The sequence below is a fragment of the Leptonychotes weddellii genome, chromosome 15 (assembly GCF_054177405.1).
Source record: "Leptonychotes weddellii isolate Sample4059 chromosome 15, ASM5417740v2, whole genome shotgun sequence".
Taxonomy (NCBI): Eukaryota; Metazoa; Chordata; class Mammalia; order Carnivora; family Phocidae; genus Leptonychotes; species Leptonychotes weddellii.
In genome coordinates this window covers 43,083,299-43,101,924 of record NC_138383.1, presented here as the reverse complement: position 1 = coordinate 43,101,924, position 18,626 = coordinate 43,083,299, and the positions used below count along the sequence as shown (strand labels likewise).

General features: G+C 41.8%; 1 protein-coding gene and 1 non-coding gene across 2 annotated transcripts in view; one reads left to right on the top strand and one right to left on the bottom strand.

The window, feature by feature from the left end:
* LOC102744764 (cytospin-B) overlaps nt 1–18,626 on the bottom strand; it is a 75,886-nt gene that overhangs the window by 21,572 nt on the left and 35,688 nt on the right. The gene's annotated exons all lie outside the window — the stretch shown is intronic.
* LOC115944122 (U6 spliceosomal RNA) lies at nt 6,677–6,778 on the top strand. The gene has a single exon (XR_004078699.1). It is a non-coding gene; the product is annotated as a U6 spliceosomal RNA (small nuclear RNA).

Sequence of the window (18,626 nt, the reverse complement as noted above, 5' to 3'; positions counted from 1 at the left end):
TGAGGGGATCAAGGGCCACATCAGGTAGCCCCCCACCACCCTGGTAAGATGAACTCCCATAACGTCTGGCTTTAAACATCAGTGGGACTTAAATCTGGGAGAGCCCAAGGGCTACAGGAAACTGAGACTTAATGAGGAACTCAAAGATAAAATTAAAAAAAAAAAATACCTGGAAACAAGTGAAAATGGAAACAAAATGGTTCAAAATTTTGGGGATGTGGCAAAAGCAGTTGTAATAGGGCAGTGTATAGCAATACGGGTCTACTTCAAGAAACAAGAAAAATTTCACATGAACAATCTAACCTTACGTCGAATTAGAAACTAGAAAAAGGAGAACAAACAAAGCCCAAAGTTGGTGGAAGGAAAGAAATAATAAAGATTAGAGAGGAAATAAATAAAATGGAGACATAGAAAAATAGAAAAGATCAATGAACTAAGAGCTAGTTCTTTGAAAAGATAAAACAAAATTGGTAAATCTTTAATGAGATGCATCAAGAAAAAAGAGGAATAAAATCAGAAATGAAAGAGAAATTACAACCAACCCCACAAAAACAAAGAATTAAAAAAAACTACTATGAAAAATTATATGCCAACAAAGGAGAAACAGATAAATTCCTAGAAACATACAATCTTCCAAAACTGAGTCAGAAAGAAATAGAAAGTCTGAACAGACTAATTATGAGTAATGAAACTGAATCAGTAATTAAAAAAAAAAACAAAAAACCCCACTACCAACAAACAGAAGTCCAGGACAGGATGGCTTCACAGGTAAGTTCTTTGACAGAGAGAGACACAGTGAGAGAGGGAATACAAGCAGGGGGAATGGGGGAGGGAGAAGCAGGCTTCCCGCGGAACAGGGAGCCCGATGCGGGGCTCGATCCCAGGACCTGATCATGGGATCATGACCTGAGCCGAAGGCAGACGCTTAACGACTGAGCCACCCAGGTGCCCCAGTTCACAGGTAAGTTCTATGAACCATTTATTTATTTTTTTTTTAAAGATTTATTTATTTATTTGAGAGAGAGAGAGAGAGACCGTCAATGCCCACGAATTGGGGATGGGGCAGTGGGAGAGAGAGAGAATCTCAAGCAGACTATGGCTGAGCATGGAGCCGATGTGGGGCTCGATCTCACCACCATGAGATCCCTACCTGAGCCGAAACCAAGAGTTGGATGCTTAACCTACTGCACCACCCAGTCGCCCCTCTATGAAACACTTAAGAGTTAATACCTATTCTTCCCAAACCATTCCAGAAATTTGAAGAGGAAGGAATGCTTCCAAATGCATTTCATGTGGCCAGTATTACCCTGATACCAAAACCAGACAAAGACACTACAGAAAAGAAAATTATAAGTCAATATCCCTGATAAACATAGATGCAAAAATCCTCAACAAAATATGAGCAAACCCAGAAAAAGACAAATACCATATGATTTCATGTGTATGTGGAATCTAAAAAGCAAAACAGGGCACCTGGGTGGCTGAGTGGGTTAAGCGTCAGACTCTTGGTTTTGGCTCAGGTCGTGATCTCAGGGTCATGAGATCAAGCCCTGTGTCAGGCTCCACACTCAGCATGGAGTCTGTCTGAGATTCTCTCTCTGCCTCTCCCTCTGCCCCTCCCCTACTCTCTCTCTTTAAAATAAATAAATAAATGAATGAATGAATGAGTGAATAAAAATCTTAAAAAAATAAAATAAAAAGCAAAACAAACAACAACAAGAAAATAGAAAGAGACTCCTAAATACAGAGAATGAGGTCATAGTTGCCAGAGGAGAGAGTGTGGGGGGGATGGGCAAAATAGGTGACGGGGATTAGGAGGTACAAACTTCCAATTATAAAATAAGTAAGTGCCAGAAAGTACAGCATAGGGAATCCAGTCAATAATATTGTAATAACATTGTACGGTGACAGATGGTAACTACACCTAGCGTGGTGAGTACTGCGTAAGGTACAGAATTGTTGAAGCACTATGTGCTATACCTGAAACTAACTGTACGTCAACTATACTTCAAAAATAAAAGTTAAAAAAACATATTACTAAACCATATTTAGCCTTAAATACCTTAAAAGGACCATTCACCACAATCAAGTGGGATTTATTAGAAGGTTCAATATCTGCAAATCAATCAACATGATGTACCACCTTAACGAAATGAAGGGTAAAAATCATATGATCATCTCAACAGATGCAGAAAAATCAACATTCATTCACGATAAAAACTCTCAACAAAGTGGGCTTAGAGGGAACACACCTCAACAAAATAAAGGCCATATACAACAAATGCACAGCTAACTAAATGGTAAGAAGCTGAAAGCTTTTCCTCTAAGATCAGGAACAGAACAAGGATGTTCACTCTCACCATTTTCATTCAACAGGGTACTAGAAGTCCTAGCCACAGCAATCAGACAAGAGAAAGACATAAAAGGCATCCAGATTGGTAAGGAAGAAGTAAAACTCACTTTTTGCAGATGATATGATACTAGAGATAGAAAACCTGAAAGACTTCATAAAAAAAAAAAGAAAAACTATTAGAACTGATAAATGAATTCTGTAAAGTCACAGGATACAAAATTAATATACAGAAATCTGCTGCATTTCTATACACTAATAATGAACTAGCAAAAAGTGAAATTAACAATCCCATTTATACTTGCATCAAAAAGAATAAAATAACTAGGAATAAATTTAACCAAGGAACTGAAAAACCTATATCCTAAAAACTATGACACTGATGAAAGTAACCGAAGATGACACAGATAAATGGAAATGAAAACCATGCTCACAGAGTGGAAGAATTAATATTGTTAAAATGTTCATACTCCGCACCCCCCCAAAAAATCTACAGATTCAATGCAGTCCCTATTAATATACCAATAGTATTTTTCACAGAACTAGAACAAATGATCCTAACATTTGTATGGAACCACAAGAGACCCTGAACAGCCAAAGTAATCTTGAGAAGGAGGAACAAGGATGGAGGCATCACAATCCCAGGTTTCAAGATATTCTACAGACCTGTAGTAGTCAAAACAGTATGGTACTGCCACAAAAACAGACATATAGATCAATGGAACAGAATAAAGAGCCCAGAAATAAACCCATGCTTAGATGGTCGATTAATTTACAACAAAGGAGGTGAGAACATACAATGAGGAAGACAGTCTCTTCAATAAATGGTGCTGGGAAAACTGGACAACTACATGCAAAAGAATGAAACTGGACCACTTGCTTACACCACACACAACAATAAACTCAAAATGGATTAAAGACCTAAACGTGAGACTTGAAACCATATAACTCCTAAAAGAAACAAGGCAGTAAATTCTTCAACATCAGTCTTGGCAATATTTTTTTTTTGGATCTGTCTCCTTTGGCAAGGGCAACAAAAGTAAAAATAAACTACTGGGACTACGTCAAGCTAAAAAGGTTTTGCACAGAGAAGGAAATCAACAAAACGAGAAGGCAACCTGCTGAATGGGAGAAGGTGTTTGCAAATGACATATATGATAAGTGGTGAATATCCAAAGTATATAAAGAACTCATATAACTCAATAACCACAAAACGAAACAAAAACAAGCAATTCAATTAAAAAAGTGGGCAGAGAGGGTGCCTTGGGGGCTCAGTCAGTTAAGCGTCTGACTTCGGCCTGGGATCGAGTCCCGAATTGTTGGGCTCAGTGGGGAGCTTGCTTCTCCTTCTCCCTCTTCCCCTCCCCTACCCCCGTTTGTGCTTTCTCTCTCGCTCTCTCTCTCAAATAACTAAATAAATAATTTAAAAATTTTTTAAAAAATGGGCAGAGGACATGAACAGGCATTTTTCTCAAAAAGGCATGAAAACATACAAATGGATGGCAGACACAGGAAAAGACGCTCAACATCACTCATCATCAGGGAAACGCATATCAAAAAAGAGGTATCACCTCACACCAGTCAGAATGGCTAGTATAAAAGAGACAAGAAATAGTAAGCATTGGCGAGGATGTGCAGAAAAGGGAACACTCATGCACTGTTGGTGGGAATGTAAATGGGGAATGCGGCCACTATAAAAAACAGTAGGGAGGTCCCTCAAAAAATTTAGAATAGAAATACCATATGATCCAGTAATTCCACCTCTGGGTATTTGCCAAAGAAAATAAAAACACCAATCTGAAAATATGTATGCATTCCCATGCTTATTGCAGCATTATTTACAATAACCAAGATATGGAAGCGACCTATGTGTCCAATGATAGATGAATGGGTAAAGGAGATGTGATACACACGCACACACACACACGTGTGCACATGCACACGAATATTACTCAGCCATAAAAAAGAATGAAATCTTGCTGTTTGTGACATGTAAGAACCTAGAGGGTGTTATGCTAAGTGAAGCAAGTCAGAGAAAGACACGTACCACGTGGAATATAAAAAACAAAACGTATGAACAAACAAACAAGAAACCAGAAACAGACTAATAAATATAGAGAATAAACTGGTGGCTGGCCACTGGGGAAGGGGTGGGGAGATGGGCAAATAGGTAAAGAGGATTAAAAGGTACAAACTTCTGGGGCGCTTGGGTTGCTCAGTCGGTTGGGCATCTGCCTTCGGCTCAGGCCATGATCTCAGGGTCCTGGGATCGAGCCCCGAGTCGGGCTCCCTGCTCAGCGGGGAGTCTGCTTCTCCCTCTCCCTCTTGCTCCTCACCCTTACTCGTGCTCGCTCGCTCTCTTGCTTTCAAAAAAAATAAAGAAAATCCTTAAAAAAAAAAGGTACAAACTTCCAGTTATAAAATAAATACGTCACGGGGATGAAAAGTATAGCACAGGGAATACAGTCAATAATATTATAATAATTTTGTATGGTGATAGACGGTGACACACTTAAATGGTGAGCATTTAGTAATACATACAAACAATCTAAATGTTGAATCACTGTCATACATCTGAAACTAATATTGTATGCCAACTATAAGTCAGTTAAATACTAAAAAAGAAAATACAGTCTTCACTGCTGCAGGCACTAGATGTCTAGACACACCGAGACCTAAATATACCTCATTCCTGGGACTTCTCTGAGACTCTTTTTTGAGACGTTTTTATTGTCACAGCTGTAGAATCAGACCCAGTTTTTGTGTGTGTGTGTGGAGGGGAAGGGGGCTAATAATGTATAGATCATAGAGGACAAAAGAAGTTCATTTCTCACTAAGGTTCAGCATGCGCAGGAAGTGCCCTGGGAGGACCAAGCTTATTTTGAAGATTTGCTGAAAAACAATATAAAGCATATGCACACGTAAGTGGGTCCATGTGAAATCTCAATGGATGCAGCCTACACTTCCTTCCCTGTGCATGGGTTTGGGGTTTATTCCCTGTGTTGGGTAGATGTCTACACCCATCCGATTCTAGTATCTCTGTTTCCATCTCAGGCTATCTGGTAAACCTCCAGTAGTCTGGCCCCCCACATGGACAGCATAGCTAATGGTCGCGGACACAGGGTGACTCACATACAGACCGCCTGGACCCCTTCTCTGCACAGCTTTTTCCTTTCTGATGCCCCAGTGCCCTAGAATGCCACTGTCTCAGCTGCCATTGATGGCTGCCTCCCTCAGCCCCGTGGGTCTGCCACGCTCCGTTCCCAACTCCAGCTCGCTACACCGTGACATGGAAGCCATTCCCAAGCAGAGGGCTGCCGACCATGGGTGTCTCCTCCTGAGTTTCCCTTCTCTCAGACATTAGGTGTCTGGAGATAAGCTCCAGATGGCTAAATTTAAAAGCCAAAGTTAGACATTATTAGAATCTAGATAAATAGCTTTATACTCTTGAGGGAAAGAAAGCCATATAAGGCATAAAACGCAAGAAGGATAAAAGGATGGAGAAAACGGATTACATAAAATTAAATTTCTGTATAACAAAATGAAAAACAATATGTATACATATATAACAAACTACTAATATCCGGAATATATTCTTATAATGAATAAGAGATAACAAGTCAGGGAAAAACTGGCAGAGGAATGAATCAGTAATGCACTGAAGAGGAAACAGAGTCAGAAACATTTGAAAAGGTGTTCAGTCTCACCAGAAAAAAAAATAGTGAACTATTTTCACTCATCAAGTTGGCAAAAGTTAAAAAGATTTTTAATTCACAGAGTTAATGAAGATGTGGGAAATGGATATTCCTGTGGGGTTTTTTTTGTTTGTTTTTGTTTCTTTTTTTAGAGAGGGAGAGAGAGAACAAGAGAGAATGAGAGGGGGGAGGGGCAGAGGGAGAGGAAGAGAGACTCTTAAGCAGGTTCCATGCCCAGTGTGGAGCCTGATGCAGGGCTCGATCCCACGATCCTAAGATCATGACCTGAGCTGAAATCAAGAATCAGATGCTTAGCTGACTGAGCCATCCAGGAACCCCAAAATGGGCATTCTTATATTGGCTGATGGGAATATAAATTGGCGCAGGCTTTTAGGAGGGCAACTGGAAACATATTTTTAAAAAATAAAAATGTGATTTGACCAAGTAATTTCACATGTAGGTATCTATTCTAGAGAAAATAGTCATGCATCTGCCCAAAGACACACCCACAAAAATGTTTGCTACAGCATTACTGTTCAGAACGGGGAAATGGAAATATCCTAGTTGTCTATCAATTAAGCTAAGCAAACTTGTTTTTGCTTTTCATAAACATTTTTCAAAACCATCTATAGTGCTTACTTTGGCAGGACATATACTAAAATTGGAACGACAGAGATTAGCATGGTCCTTGAGCACGGATGACACACAAAATTGTGACGTGTTCCATACTGAAAAACAAACAAAAAACAATCTAAACTCAGTTTTCTAATCTGTGGGCATTCCTGTGAAGCTCATGGGAAGACTCTGATGTTCTGGGTTTTTATGGGTCTGCTATATGCCATTTGTTCTAGATACTTGACGTTTCTCAGTAATTATTAGGTAAATGTAAATCTAGAGGACTGGTCCTATACTTGTCTCCATTATCACTGACTTTGAGATAGTCTGGAAGGAACAGAGAATAACAAAGGGATAGAGTCAAAATCCAAAAAAGATTTTCAACAGGCCAGGAACAGGAAACCAAATTAAGTGACATGACATTTTAACTTAATTCTTCATCTTCTTTTTTTGTTTTCCAATTTTTCTACAATGACCATGTATTACTTTTATAATTAGGAAAAATAATATATGTTATTAAAAATATTAATGACATCACTTACAGACAATATAGGCCAATGTCAATTCCAAGGTAATGAATGTGTAAGAGCCCTATTAATTATATGTTTTTAGGCTGAGGAGATCCTGAAAAAATAGGTTTTTTTGTTTTTTTCCCAATAATGTTGAGGAAGAAGATTAAAGACGTGGCTGTAGATGAGGGTTGGAAAATGCAATTAAGGGGGAGATGAACCATGAGAGACGATGGACTCTGAAAAACAAACTGAGGGTTCTAGAGGGGAGGGGGGGTGGGAGGATGGGTTAGCCTGGTGATGGGTATTAAAGAAGGCACGTTCTGCATGGAGCACTGGGTGTTATACGCAAACAATGAATCATGGAACACTACATCAAAAACTAATGATGTAATGTATGGTGATTAACATAGCATAATAATTAAAAAAAAGATTAAAAAAAAAAGAACTTGCTAGAAAGGCAGGCTAGAGACCTTAAGTTTTTTCTTCCTTATGTGACAGATTTAAGGCAGCTACAGATTCTCTGAAATCTTCCAGCTGAGAGGTGGAGTCTAAGTCTCCTCTTCTTGAATCTGGGCTGGCCTTAATAATTTGCTTGAATGTGGAGGAAGTGACATTTGGGACTTGCAGGGTGGGTCATAAGAAGCCTTGAACTTCTACTGAGTGCTCTTGGAACACTCTCTGGGAGTTCTGAGGCTCCTGAAGTATGTGGAAACTCAGGCCAGCCAAGTACAGAGAGGCCTTCTGGAGAGAGACTGACCAACCCCCAACTGTTCCAGTCTCTAGCCATTGGAGGCCCCACACATGGAGGAACAGAGAGGGGTCAGGCCTAAACTGCAGACGTGTGAACAAAATGAACACTGTTGTATTGTAATCCACTAAGTTTTGGGAGTAGTTATATAGCTACAGAGAACTCAGAACATCTGACTTTATTTACTTCTTTCATAACTGCTGCAAAGGAGAGAATGGAAACCAACATTTTGTTCCTCAAGTAAGTCACTTTGGGGTTCCTTGGAACTTCTCTCCTCTTCTGATCCTATTCATCTTACTGCTTTAATCGCTTATTTCGTGACTTAATTTTAGATGGCTAATCATCTCCCAAATCAAGTCTGAAAACTTCTGCTTGCCTCTTAAAGATTTAAAAAAATGTGACCCTACTCAATCTGGTCAACTAAATGTCTTTAATAATCTTAAACATGGGCCATGGGAACCAGGTCAGGTCTGTTTCCACTGTTTGTGTGATCCATTCTGGAATACCTATGATGGGTGAAAATGGGTTATGAAATAGGGCCTTATCTACTAGAGCTTCATAGTATATTTCCAATCAGGTCGGGCAAACACACCTTCATTATGACTTTCTGGAAACTTTCTTGGGCGGTTCTTACTTGTTTATTCTTCTGGGTGAGTTTTTAACTATTTTACATTCAAGACCAAAGAAATCCTGTGGGAATTTACTTGGAATAGAATTATATTTAGAGGGATAATTGACTTTTTAAATGATTTCTTCCCATTCTTCATCCTCCCTATTGAAGGAATTGAGGGTTTGAGACCTGGACAAGAGGAGATCAAAGGAGCAAGTCTAGGAAGGACTGTGGTTTGCTTTACGTGGTGAGGGCCAAATGAGTAAGTTACAAGGGACAACCCCTCACAGGAATATCCTCTGCCAAGGAGAGTTTTCTAATGACAAAAGGGCTGCTGTGTCCTCAGAGATATGTAGGCAGATCTAGTACAACCTCTCTCTGGAGACAGAATCGAAAGGATGTTGACATGAGGGCAGTGGTTGGAACTACATCTTTCTTGCTTCCTCCTTTGCTTCCTGCTTTTTCCCTTAAGCAAACACTTGGCGAGTCCTTCTTGAAGTTCTCCGGCCTTGGCATGGGGACACGTGGTCTAGTTTCACTGCAAGCGCCCTGCTGCCTGACACTTCCTGAGCCATCTAGCTGGGTCCACACCTGGCCCTTCCACTGTCAGAGGAAGATGAAAGGCAGCGGCTCAGCACGGGGACTTGGGTTCTTCTACAACTTCTGTGAGCAGATCTTGATCTTCTCTCTACCCCTCAACTTGGTTCCCAAATGATTCTCTGCCATGTTCTATCCCCAGGCCCAGATCATCATATTCCAGATCTTTGGAGAAACACTTTTCTGGAATCTTCTTCCCCTCTTTTCCTTCTGTTGAGTTGAGTACCTCGTTGTTAATTTCACTTGTCTTTTTGGCTTACTTTTTCTTAAAAAGGTAATGGTTACTTGCTAGTTCCATTCATCCCAGAATTGCTCACTTTTCAGGCTCAGTAATTTGTTAGACCCCTAAAGCCCATCCTTCTCCTGGCTGAGAGCTTTCTCTAAATGCACCAGTCACCAAGGAAATGTTAAAAGACTTTCTTATGAACCATCTGCATTAATGGGTCAACTCTAGACTGGAAAAAGAGCCCAAGCTATTGCTCTTAAGTCTATAATTATAGCCAGCAAATGTTCATGGAGGAGGGACAGACACACATAATGAAGTCTGGTCCCTGGTCCTGAATGGTTCGCTACATACAGTGGAGCAGGCAGGGCAAGACAAGAGGTGAGTCTGGGATGTGGAGGAGGCCTGACAGGAGGTGGTCTGGGCTGTGGAAAATGAACAAGTCATGCACAGGATTCCCAGGGAGTTCTGGGAATATTGGGGACAAAAGTTTATTTTCTTTTCTTGAGCTGGTTATCGGACTGGATGAGCCTTGGCAAACCAAAATGTACATGACTCTAAAGAACAAATCCAAATTTTGGCCAGCCTGGATCTTCCTCTGTCACTAAAGCAGCTACCTGACTACGACTTTAGGCAAATGAGTCGACTTTCTGGCTTCTAGATTATTCATCTTTCAAATGAACCGGTTAGGTTGTATCAGTGGTTTTTAAATGATCAGCTATGGGACCTGCTCTTCCAATTAAAGTTTTCTGCAGAAGGTTTGGCTAAGGTAGAGTTTGAAAACAACAAGATTAAATGATCTCTTACCAGCTTCCTTTGCATCCATGTATATCCTATTTTGCATTGTCCAATACAATAGTCACTAGCCACAAATGGCCAAGTTAGTTAGAACTGAATAAAGTTTAGAATTCAGTTTCTCAGTCACATTGGCCACTTTTGGCTAGTGGCTACTGTACCGGACAGTGCAGATCTAGAACATTCTCAGCATCGCAGAAAGTTCTATTGGACAGCAGTGTGCTGCACTTACACAAACATGCACATACATTTCCCCTCTTTTTATGCAAATGGTGGCATGTTCTGCACACTTCTGTGCCCTGATTTTTTCCCACTTACTGAGATCTATAGTGATAGGTCCTTTCACTATATGTGGAGAAACACTGATAGTGTAGAGACCAAGAGATTGGCTTCTGAAACCAGAAGCCCCATCACTTACTAGTTGATGACTGTGAGCAATTACTGAACTTCTTTGTGCCTTAGTTTCTGTATCCTTTTTCAAAAAAGATTTTATTTATTTATTTGACAGAGAAAGTGAGAGAGCGAGCATGAGTGGGCAGGGGAAAGACAGAAGAGGAGAGGGAGAAGAAGACTCCCTGCTGAGCAGGAAACCCAAAGCGGGGCTCGATCCCAGGACTCCTGGGATCACGACCTGAGCCAAAGGCAGACGCTTAACCGACTGAGCCACCCAGGTGCTCCTCTGGATCCTTAAAATGGATATGGAATACCTTATAGGATTGTAGTCAAGATTAATTGCACAAATAATATGAAAAGCCCTTATAAAAATGTCTGCTATATGATAATTCTTCAGTAAAGAGCTCACTTTTCATCACCATTAACCCTCCATTCTCTTCTCAAAAGGCTATATAGGGGTCTGTCGGATGGATACGACAGTCTCTTTAAGTTGGATACGATGTCTTATGTTCTTAGTTCTCTTTAAGTCTTTTGTTATTATACTACACACACACACAGAATAAATTATCATGCATTCTGCCGAGTTGCCCTCAGAGAGGTTCTCCCACCTTATACTCCTCCCAACTCACAACATGCAGGTGACTACCTCCCTCCACATTCATAAGAGTGCCCACAAAGTTTCATAGAGCAACATGATTTTATCCACACCCTGATGTTCTAGTACTCCAAATAGAGTATTTTTAGTAAGGAAACACTTTTTTTTTTTTTAAGGGGAAAAGCACTTCTGTATTTTTGGATGTGCTTACTAAAAACATAAGACGTAGTAATGAAGCAATTTGTTCTAAGGAATTTTGTTCCATGACCAAGTTTAATTTATGCAAGACAATCTTCAACCCTATTTTCACTTCTCACTCCCAGAAAAGACTGAATTCAGTCTCTAAAACGATCAGCTTCTGGGGCTAGACTATTTCTTTCTCCCAGATGAACATTTCATGAATAAGAGAACGGAAAAAAAAATACTCAGTGCAGATTCACTTGGGACTATTATTATCTAAATAGACTTACATGTTGTCCTGGGGGATCGAGAGGGATCAGCGGCAAACATCAAGGCCTGTCTCTCTTAATGATGGCAAGATAATGGCTTTTGGTGTTGGATGGTGCCGGCTAGATAACAGCTGCTGACACATTTGATCTAGGGAGGCCCTCTGGCAGGACAAAGGATCCACAGGGAGGAGAAAGGACAAAGGCACTTTATTTTATTTATTTATTTTTTGAAGATTTCATTTATTTATTTGACAGAGAGAGACACAGCGAGAGAGGGAACACAAACAGGGGGATTGGGAGAGGGAGAAGCAGGCTTCCCGCCTAGCAGGGAGCCTGATGCGGGGCTCCATCCCAGGACCCTGGGATCATGACCTGAGCCGAATGCAGACGCTCGACTGAGCCACTCAGGCACCCCGACAAAGGCACTTTAAATCCACCTCAGTCCACAGCAGGAGGAAACATTCTTATAATAATTTATTTTGAAAATCACACTTTTACTTCCTGAAGCTGGCCGGACATCTACCATTTCTATACATATAAAAAAATGTGTGCATTGGCAATGTCTGAATACAGATGTTTCCTTCAAATGAGCCTGTAAAACCAGAAGACTCAGCTAACTTAAGTCAAGAGCCCTTAACTGGAACCCTAATGCTGTCTCTAAAAGCCCCCCCCTCATTTTCTCCTGAATTTTGTAGGAATTCGGCAGGTTGGGGCGCCCTGGTGGCTCAGTGTGTTAAGCGTCTGCCTTCGGCTCAGGTCATGATCTCGCGGCCCTGGGATCGAAGCCCCAAGGCGGGCTCCCTGCTCAGCGGGGAGCCTGCTTCTCCCACCGCCCCTCTCCCCCATTCAGTGCGTGCACACACACTTTCTCTCTCTCTCTCAAGTGAATAAATAAAATCTTAAAAAAAAAGAAAGGAATTCAGCAGGTTGGAACAGGCAGGACGTGGATCCCTCAGTCTGCAGGGTTGCCGAGCTGAGCCCTCCGCTTGGGATTCTGGGCTACCGTGTGCACCTTGCAGCCAGGTCTCTGAGCAGTGGCCTCAGGGGCATGCGTATCTCTGCTCGCCCTCCCAAACCCACGCCCAGCCCCCACGCCAACCCTCCCCCGATCTGTTACCCTCCGCCTCTAGTTCTTCAACACAGACCTTTTTGACTTACAGAGCTCTAGAGCCCAAATTCTTGGTGACCAAAACACTTTCCTCTTCCTCAGTGACAAGGAGGATTGACTGACCCTCCCAGTTTCCAGGAGGTAGTGGCGATACCGGGGGGGATGGGGTGTGGACTACCTTCCCTGCCTCTGAGAAAAGGGAGGAGAAACCAAACAGCTAAAATATTTGCGTTAGAAAAAAGCTGACCTCCCACACAGGCGACAGAAACGGGTCTAATTCGGGGTGCCTGGGTGGCTCAGTCGTTAAGCGTCTACCTTCGGCTCAGGTCATGATCCCAGGGTCCTGGGATCGAGTCCCCCATTGGGCTCTCTGCTCGGCGGGAAGCCTGCTTCTCCCTCTCCCGCTCCCCCCACTTGTGTTCCCTCTCTCGCTGTGTCTCTCTCTGTCAAAATAAATAAATAAAATCTTTAAAAAAAAAAAAAAAGAAACGGGTCTAATTCAGTCATACGGAGCTGTTCAAGGTTTTGAAGACACCATGGCAAGGGTCCCCCCCAGAGCCGTGGCCGCAGCGTCCCTGCTGCGAGTTCACCCAGAGGAAGAAGGATGGCTGCAAAAGCAAAATGGGAGACACACGGATGAACTTGAGGACATTACGTAAGGAGACATAAACCAGACACAGAAGAACGAAGGCTGGATGACTCCACTTCCTTGAGGTACCTCTAGGAGGCAAATGCATGGAGACAGGAAGTGGAACACAGCTTATCAGGGGCGGGGCGGGGGGGGGGCTTGGAATTAGTGCTTAATTGTATAGGGATTCCGTTGGGGGAAGATAAACAGTTCTGCGGATGGACCGATGGACCGGGTAACAGCTACACGACAATGTGGACGTGAATGTGCTAAAGGCCACGGAGCTGTACACTTCAAAATGATTAAAATGGTAAATTTCACAATCTGTTTTACCCCAAGAAAAAGAAAAAGAGATCAAGGATGACGGGAACAACAGAGCAGAAGGGACAGATCCCTGCCCATCTTCCCACAAACACGGATAAAAGCAGCTAAGTGGATTTCATTTGACAACGATGGATCCTCCCTGTGTAATTAAGAGTCCTTTCAAGAATAATCTGTTCTACTTAGCAAATTGCTAGGTAACTTCCCCAGTGTGAGTGAGAAGTTTCCAGTGATTCCTTTAAACCACTGTTTGGTAGTTCTGCTTGGCTGTGCTGTTGCTACTGTTTTGTCCTGGGGAACCCCAGAGCCTTGGGGGCTCCACCCCCCATCTCGCAGAGGCAGCTCATCCCCACCCAGTGCTTGTGTGAGCGGAAATCTGACATCGTCAGGCGGGGCCACATCTGACCATTCTGTCCTCACCTTTCTTATGACCTTTCTTATCACCAGAACCCTCCCAGGTTGCTGTATGGCCTGCCTTCTCCCCGGTCTTCTGAGTCCCTCTAACTCTGGGCACAGCGCTGGCATTGGACAGCTCGCAGGGCTAGTCACCTGTCTGCCTGGCCCCTCGCTCAGATTCCAGCTCTGACGTTGGACCCGGTGGGCCTCACTGACCCGTTCCTCATTAATTCAACTGGCTTTTTCTAGCCCTGCATTGGAAAACTTTGATTTTGATGGGAAAAGGTCTATGTATTCTACTCAAATTTGATTAGCACTGATTTTAGCTTTAGTTTTCACACGATTATCAGAATATGCTACTCAGATCCTCAGGCCTTTTCCACCTTTTCAACCCACATGCCTTATGACACTCATGGTTAGGTGGCTGCAAATCAGGAAAAAGAAAACTAGTAAGAAAAGTATACTAAAAACATAAGATAATAAGAATGAGAGTAAATGCATACTAAAAAGCCACAAGAAAATGTGGATGGGCTGGGCGCCTGGGTGGCTCAGTTGGTTAAGCGACTGCCTTCGGCTCAGGTCATGATCCCGGAGTCCCGGGATTGAGTCCCGCATCGGGCTCCCTGCTCAGCGGGGAGTCTGCTTCTCCCTCTGACCCTCCCCCCTCTCATGTGCTCGCTCTCTCTCATTCTCTCTCTCCCAAATAAATAAAATCTTTAAAAAAAAAAAAAAAGAAAATGTGGATGGGCTGAATGTCTCTATTAGAAGAATTTTCAAATTATAGATAAAGCTAAACTGTAAGAAATATACTTAAAGGATGTGAATAAAAAAATAAAGGAATTATAAAAATATATCATGCAAATAAAAGCTAAGCAGAAATGGGAACAGTGTATTAGCATCATAAAATGAAAACGTTTAGGTCAGAAGGTTTAACTGAAATAAAAGGTACGCATATTAAGAAGATACAAGAGCTATGAATCCTTAATATCTAACATAAAAACTCTTAGAAACCAAAGATTTTTTTTTTAAAGATTTATTTATTTCTTTGACAGAGAGAGAGCGAGCGGTGGGGGGAGAGCCGAAGCCAGGGGGAGAGGGAGAAGCAGACAACTTGCTGAGCAGGGAACCCAACGCGGGGCTTGATCCCAGGACCCTGAGATCATGACCTGAGCTGAAGGCAGACGCTTAACGGACTGAGCCACCCAGGCGCCCTGAAACCAAAGATTTTGACAAAAACTATAACCAGAGTAAGAGATTTCAACACACCTCACTCAGAATTCCACAAATCAACCGGCCACACAGTGAAGGACACCCTCCAGCGCCCACAGAGGGCAGCTCGGGGCCATTCACAAGGTTCCCTTGAGAACGAGTAGGGCGCCTGCTTTACATGTGTGGAACTAAAAGGTCCTTGCAGAGGACTTTGATCAAAGGAAAAGAGCATTCAGTCCCAAGGAAAATTTAAGCCTCCACTTCTGGGGAACATGAGAATTTCAACTTCTAAATGAGAGGTTTCCCAACTTCAAGCCAACAAAATTTCAGAACGCTCTGAGTTCTCATTTACAGAAGGAGTGTCAGAGTCTTGTATGGATCTGTCCTGTATCCCAGAGTATAATATGTTCCTTCTGGCTAAAAATTGTCACCAACCCTACTGGAGAAGGCAGAAAAATACCTATTGCATTTTTGGACCGTGTATAAATGATACAGGGTTTCAGTGCTTGCTGACATCTTTTTTTTAAAAGATTTTATTTATTTGACAGAGAGACACAGCGAGAGAGGGAACACAAGCAGGGGGAGTGGGAGAGGGAGAAGCAGGCCTCCCGCAGAGCAGGGAGCCCGACGTGGAGCCCGATCCCAGGACTCTGGGATCATGACCCGAGCCGAAGGCAGACGCTTTAATGACTGAGCCACCCAGGCGCCCCGTTGTGCTTGCTGACATCTTAACAAAAAGCCAGGTCTTATTAACAAAGAAATTCATTTATACCCAAGCCAGGCAACAACAAGAAGCCAAATGTCCCTTTAGAGTATAAAGAATATGCTTCAACTGGGTGCTATATGCAACTGATGAATCACTAAATTCTACCCCCGAAACTAGTAATACAGTATATGTTCGCTAAAGTGAATTTAAATTTTAAAAAACTATAAAAACAACAAAAATAAATTAAAAAAAATATGCTTCGTATAAAAGAATGACCATAATTAAGTAGCGATTTTCCCCCAGAAGTAATATACCACATTACATACCATGTACTAGACTAAGTTGGGATTTTGCCCCCAGGAATAAAAGAATGTTTCTCCCATGAGGAAATCTGCTACATGATGTAATACACATTTATGTTAATTACATAAATGGGTTGAAAGAGAAAACACCTTATGCATTGCTCAATAAATGCCAAAAAGAATTTTGATAATAATTCTTACCTATTTCCGGATTAAAAAAAAAAAAATCTCGGTAAACTCAGAACAGAACTAAACTTCCTTTAACTTGAGAGAGTATTTACTAGGAAACAACACAAAAATATATTCAAAGGTGGGATACTACTGTGAACGGAAAAGCGAGACAAGAATATCCAACATCAACAGTAGTATTCAACATTTTCTGGACTTTCATGAATGCAATAAAAAAAAGTACAAGAGGTATACATATTGGAAAGAAGCAAAAAATACTAATTATTTGCAACAGTTTGCCTCAACAACTCTAGAAAATCAACAAATAAAATCAAATAACGAAAAACGTCGAGATGGAAAAATTGTAATCCATCACGATGACAGCTCTAGTAGGAGCCCCTCCTGTGGTATAGCATACAGGACGGAACTTTCTCATTTTTCTGCACGTGAGCAGGGTTGTGGCAAAGAAGCAGACCATAAGTCAGCGGACGACTAGGTCAGACATCTCCTAAATTCCTGTTTATGCCTGGGTCTACCAAGTACTTGGACACAGAGTGCTAAGTAAATGATAAACAAATGGCCATCCACATAGAAAAAAAGCTATCATTCTATATAGTAAAATAAAAAACTGCAAAAAAAGAAAGATTTAAATATTTAAAAAGGATGATCCGGAACCCCTGTGATGGATAAAGGCTAATATTTTAATGTATAAAGAGCTCTGAGACTTCGAGGTAAAGAAAGCAGGCTGAACACACGGACTTACTTTCATTCCCTCTTGAAGTCCCACTAAGACCAAAGAAAAAAGAGATTGCTTTTTTTCCCTAAAGGTGTTCACTGGTGAGCAAAAAAGGAAAGAGGAAAGGAAATAAAATTCTGGCATCTAATAAGCAGATAGACCAGAGGTAATTAACGTTAACAGACCTAACAAAACTAAATCCCAAGCCAGCAGTGGGGAAGAGCAAATATCCCACCTGATTTTAGTGTAAAATTTCCCAAAGGCTCAGGAAATGGGTGGCGCGAGGCACTTTAGGAGGTAAGAAAGAAGGTGGTTAAAAACAGGACTGGCTTGGAAATCCGTCTACAAGGCCACTCGAGTCTACTGAAGCCTAGGGAGTAAAATGGGAGTCTCTGGACAGGGTGGTACTGGGCATCATTCTTACTTCTAGATTTAAAAGCAAATTCTCAGCAAACTCAAAACCAAAGCAAGCTTCCTTTAGTTAAGAGAGCATTTATCAGCAAACGATTGTGAAAATTAATAAAGGGAACTCTCACTAAAATGGAGTAGGAGAGAGAGAATGGGAGGCTGGAAGGGGGAGCCTATTGCCCAATGTCAATTGCAGGAAAAGTTGTCAATTACAGACCTCAGAGGAATCCTCAGGGAAGAATTGCCCCTTACAGGCCCCAGCAGGGAAAGATGGACACAGCATCTCCTATAAGAAACAGACTATCCCTGCAATTCAGACAATGAGAAAGAAACTGTGGTCACCCTGAACTCTTGCTTTTTCTCCAACGGACTTTTGTTCAAAACAACTCCTCCAAACTTCCCCTTTCTTCTCCATAAAATAACATTCCTCTCTTGTTGTTGGTTTTTTTTTGCACTCTACAGTGAAGACCACAGTCGCAAACCTCACACGCGAGCCAGGAGCCACCAGTCGGCTTTGGTGAGTCCCACACTTACATGAGAGCAACAGTCAAGGACCACTACTTTTCTGATAAAGTCTCTAGCACACAGAGAGAGATCAAGCAATACCCACAAAACAAAGAAACCTGGAGGAAAGTACTTAGACAGGGACAAGATTTGGGGATAAAAGCAACCTACTGTTCTGGGCAAGATTAACAGAAGACATCCCATGTGTGAAACAAAAACAGAAACGCTATAAAAAATTCAGGGTCCGAAAAAGAACTCCTCGAATGTACAAATCGGATTGTGGATAGGTACAATGGAGTATTATTCAGCCTTAGAAAGGACACACGCTACCACATGGATGAACCTTGAGGACGTTCTTCTGAGTGAAATAAGCCAGTCACAAAAGGACAAATACTGCATGGTTCCACTTATATGAGGTACCTAGAGCCATCAAAACCATAGAGATAGAAAGAAGGGTGGCTGCTGGTGCTGGGGGAGAGAGGATGGGGAGTTAACTGTGTAATGTGTACAGTTTCAGTTTGGGAAGATTTGAGATTGACCGCATAACAGTGTGACTAT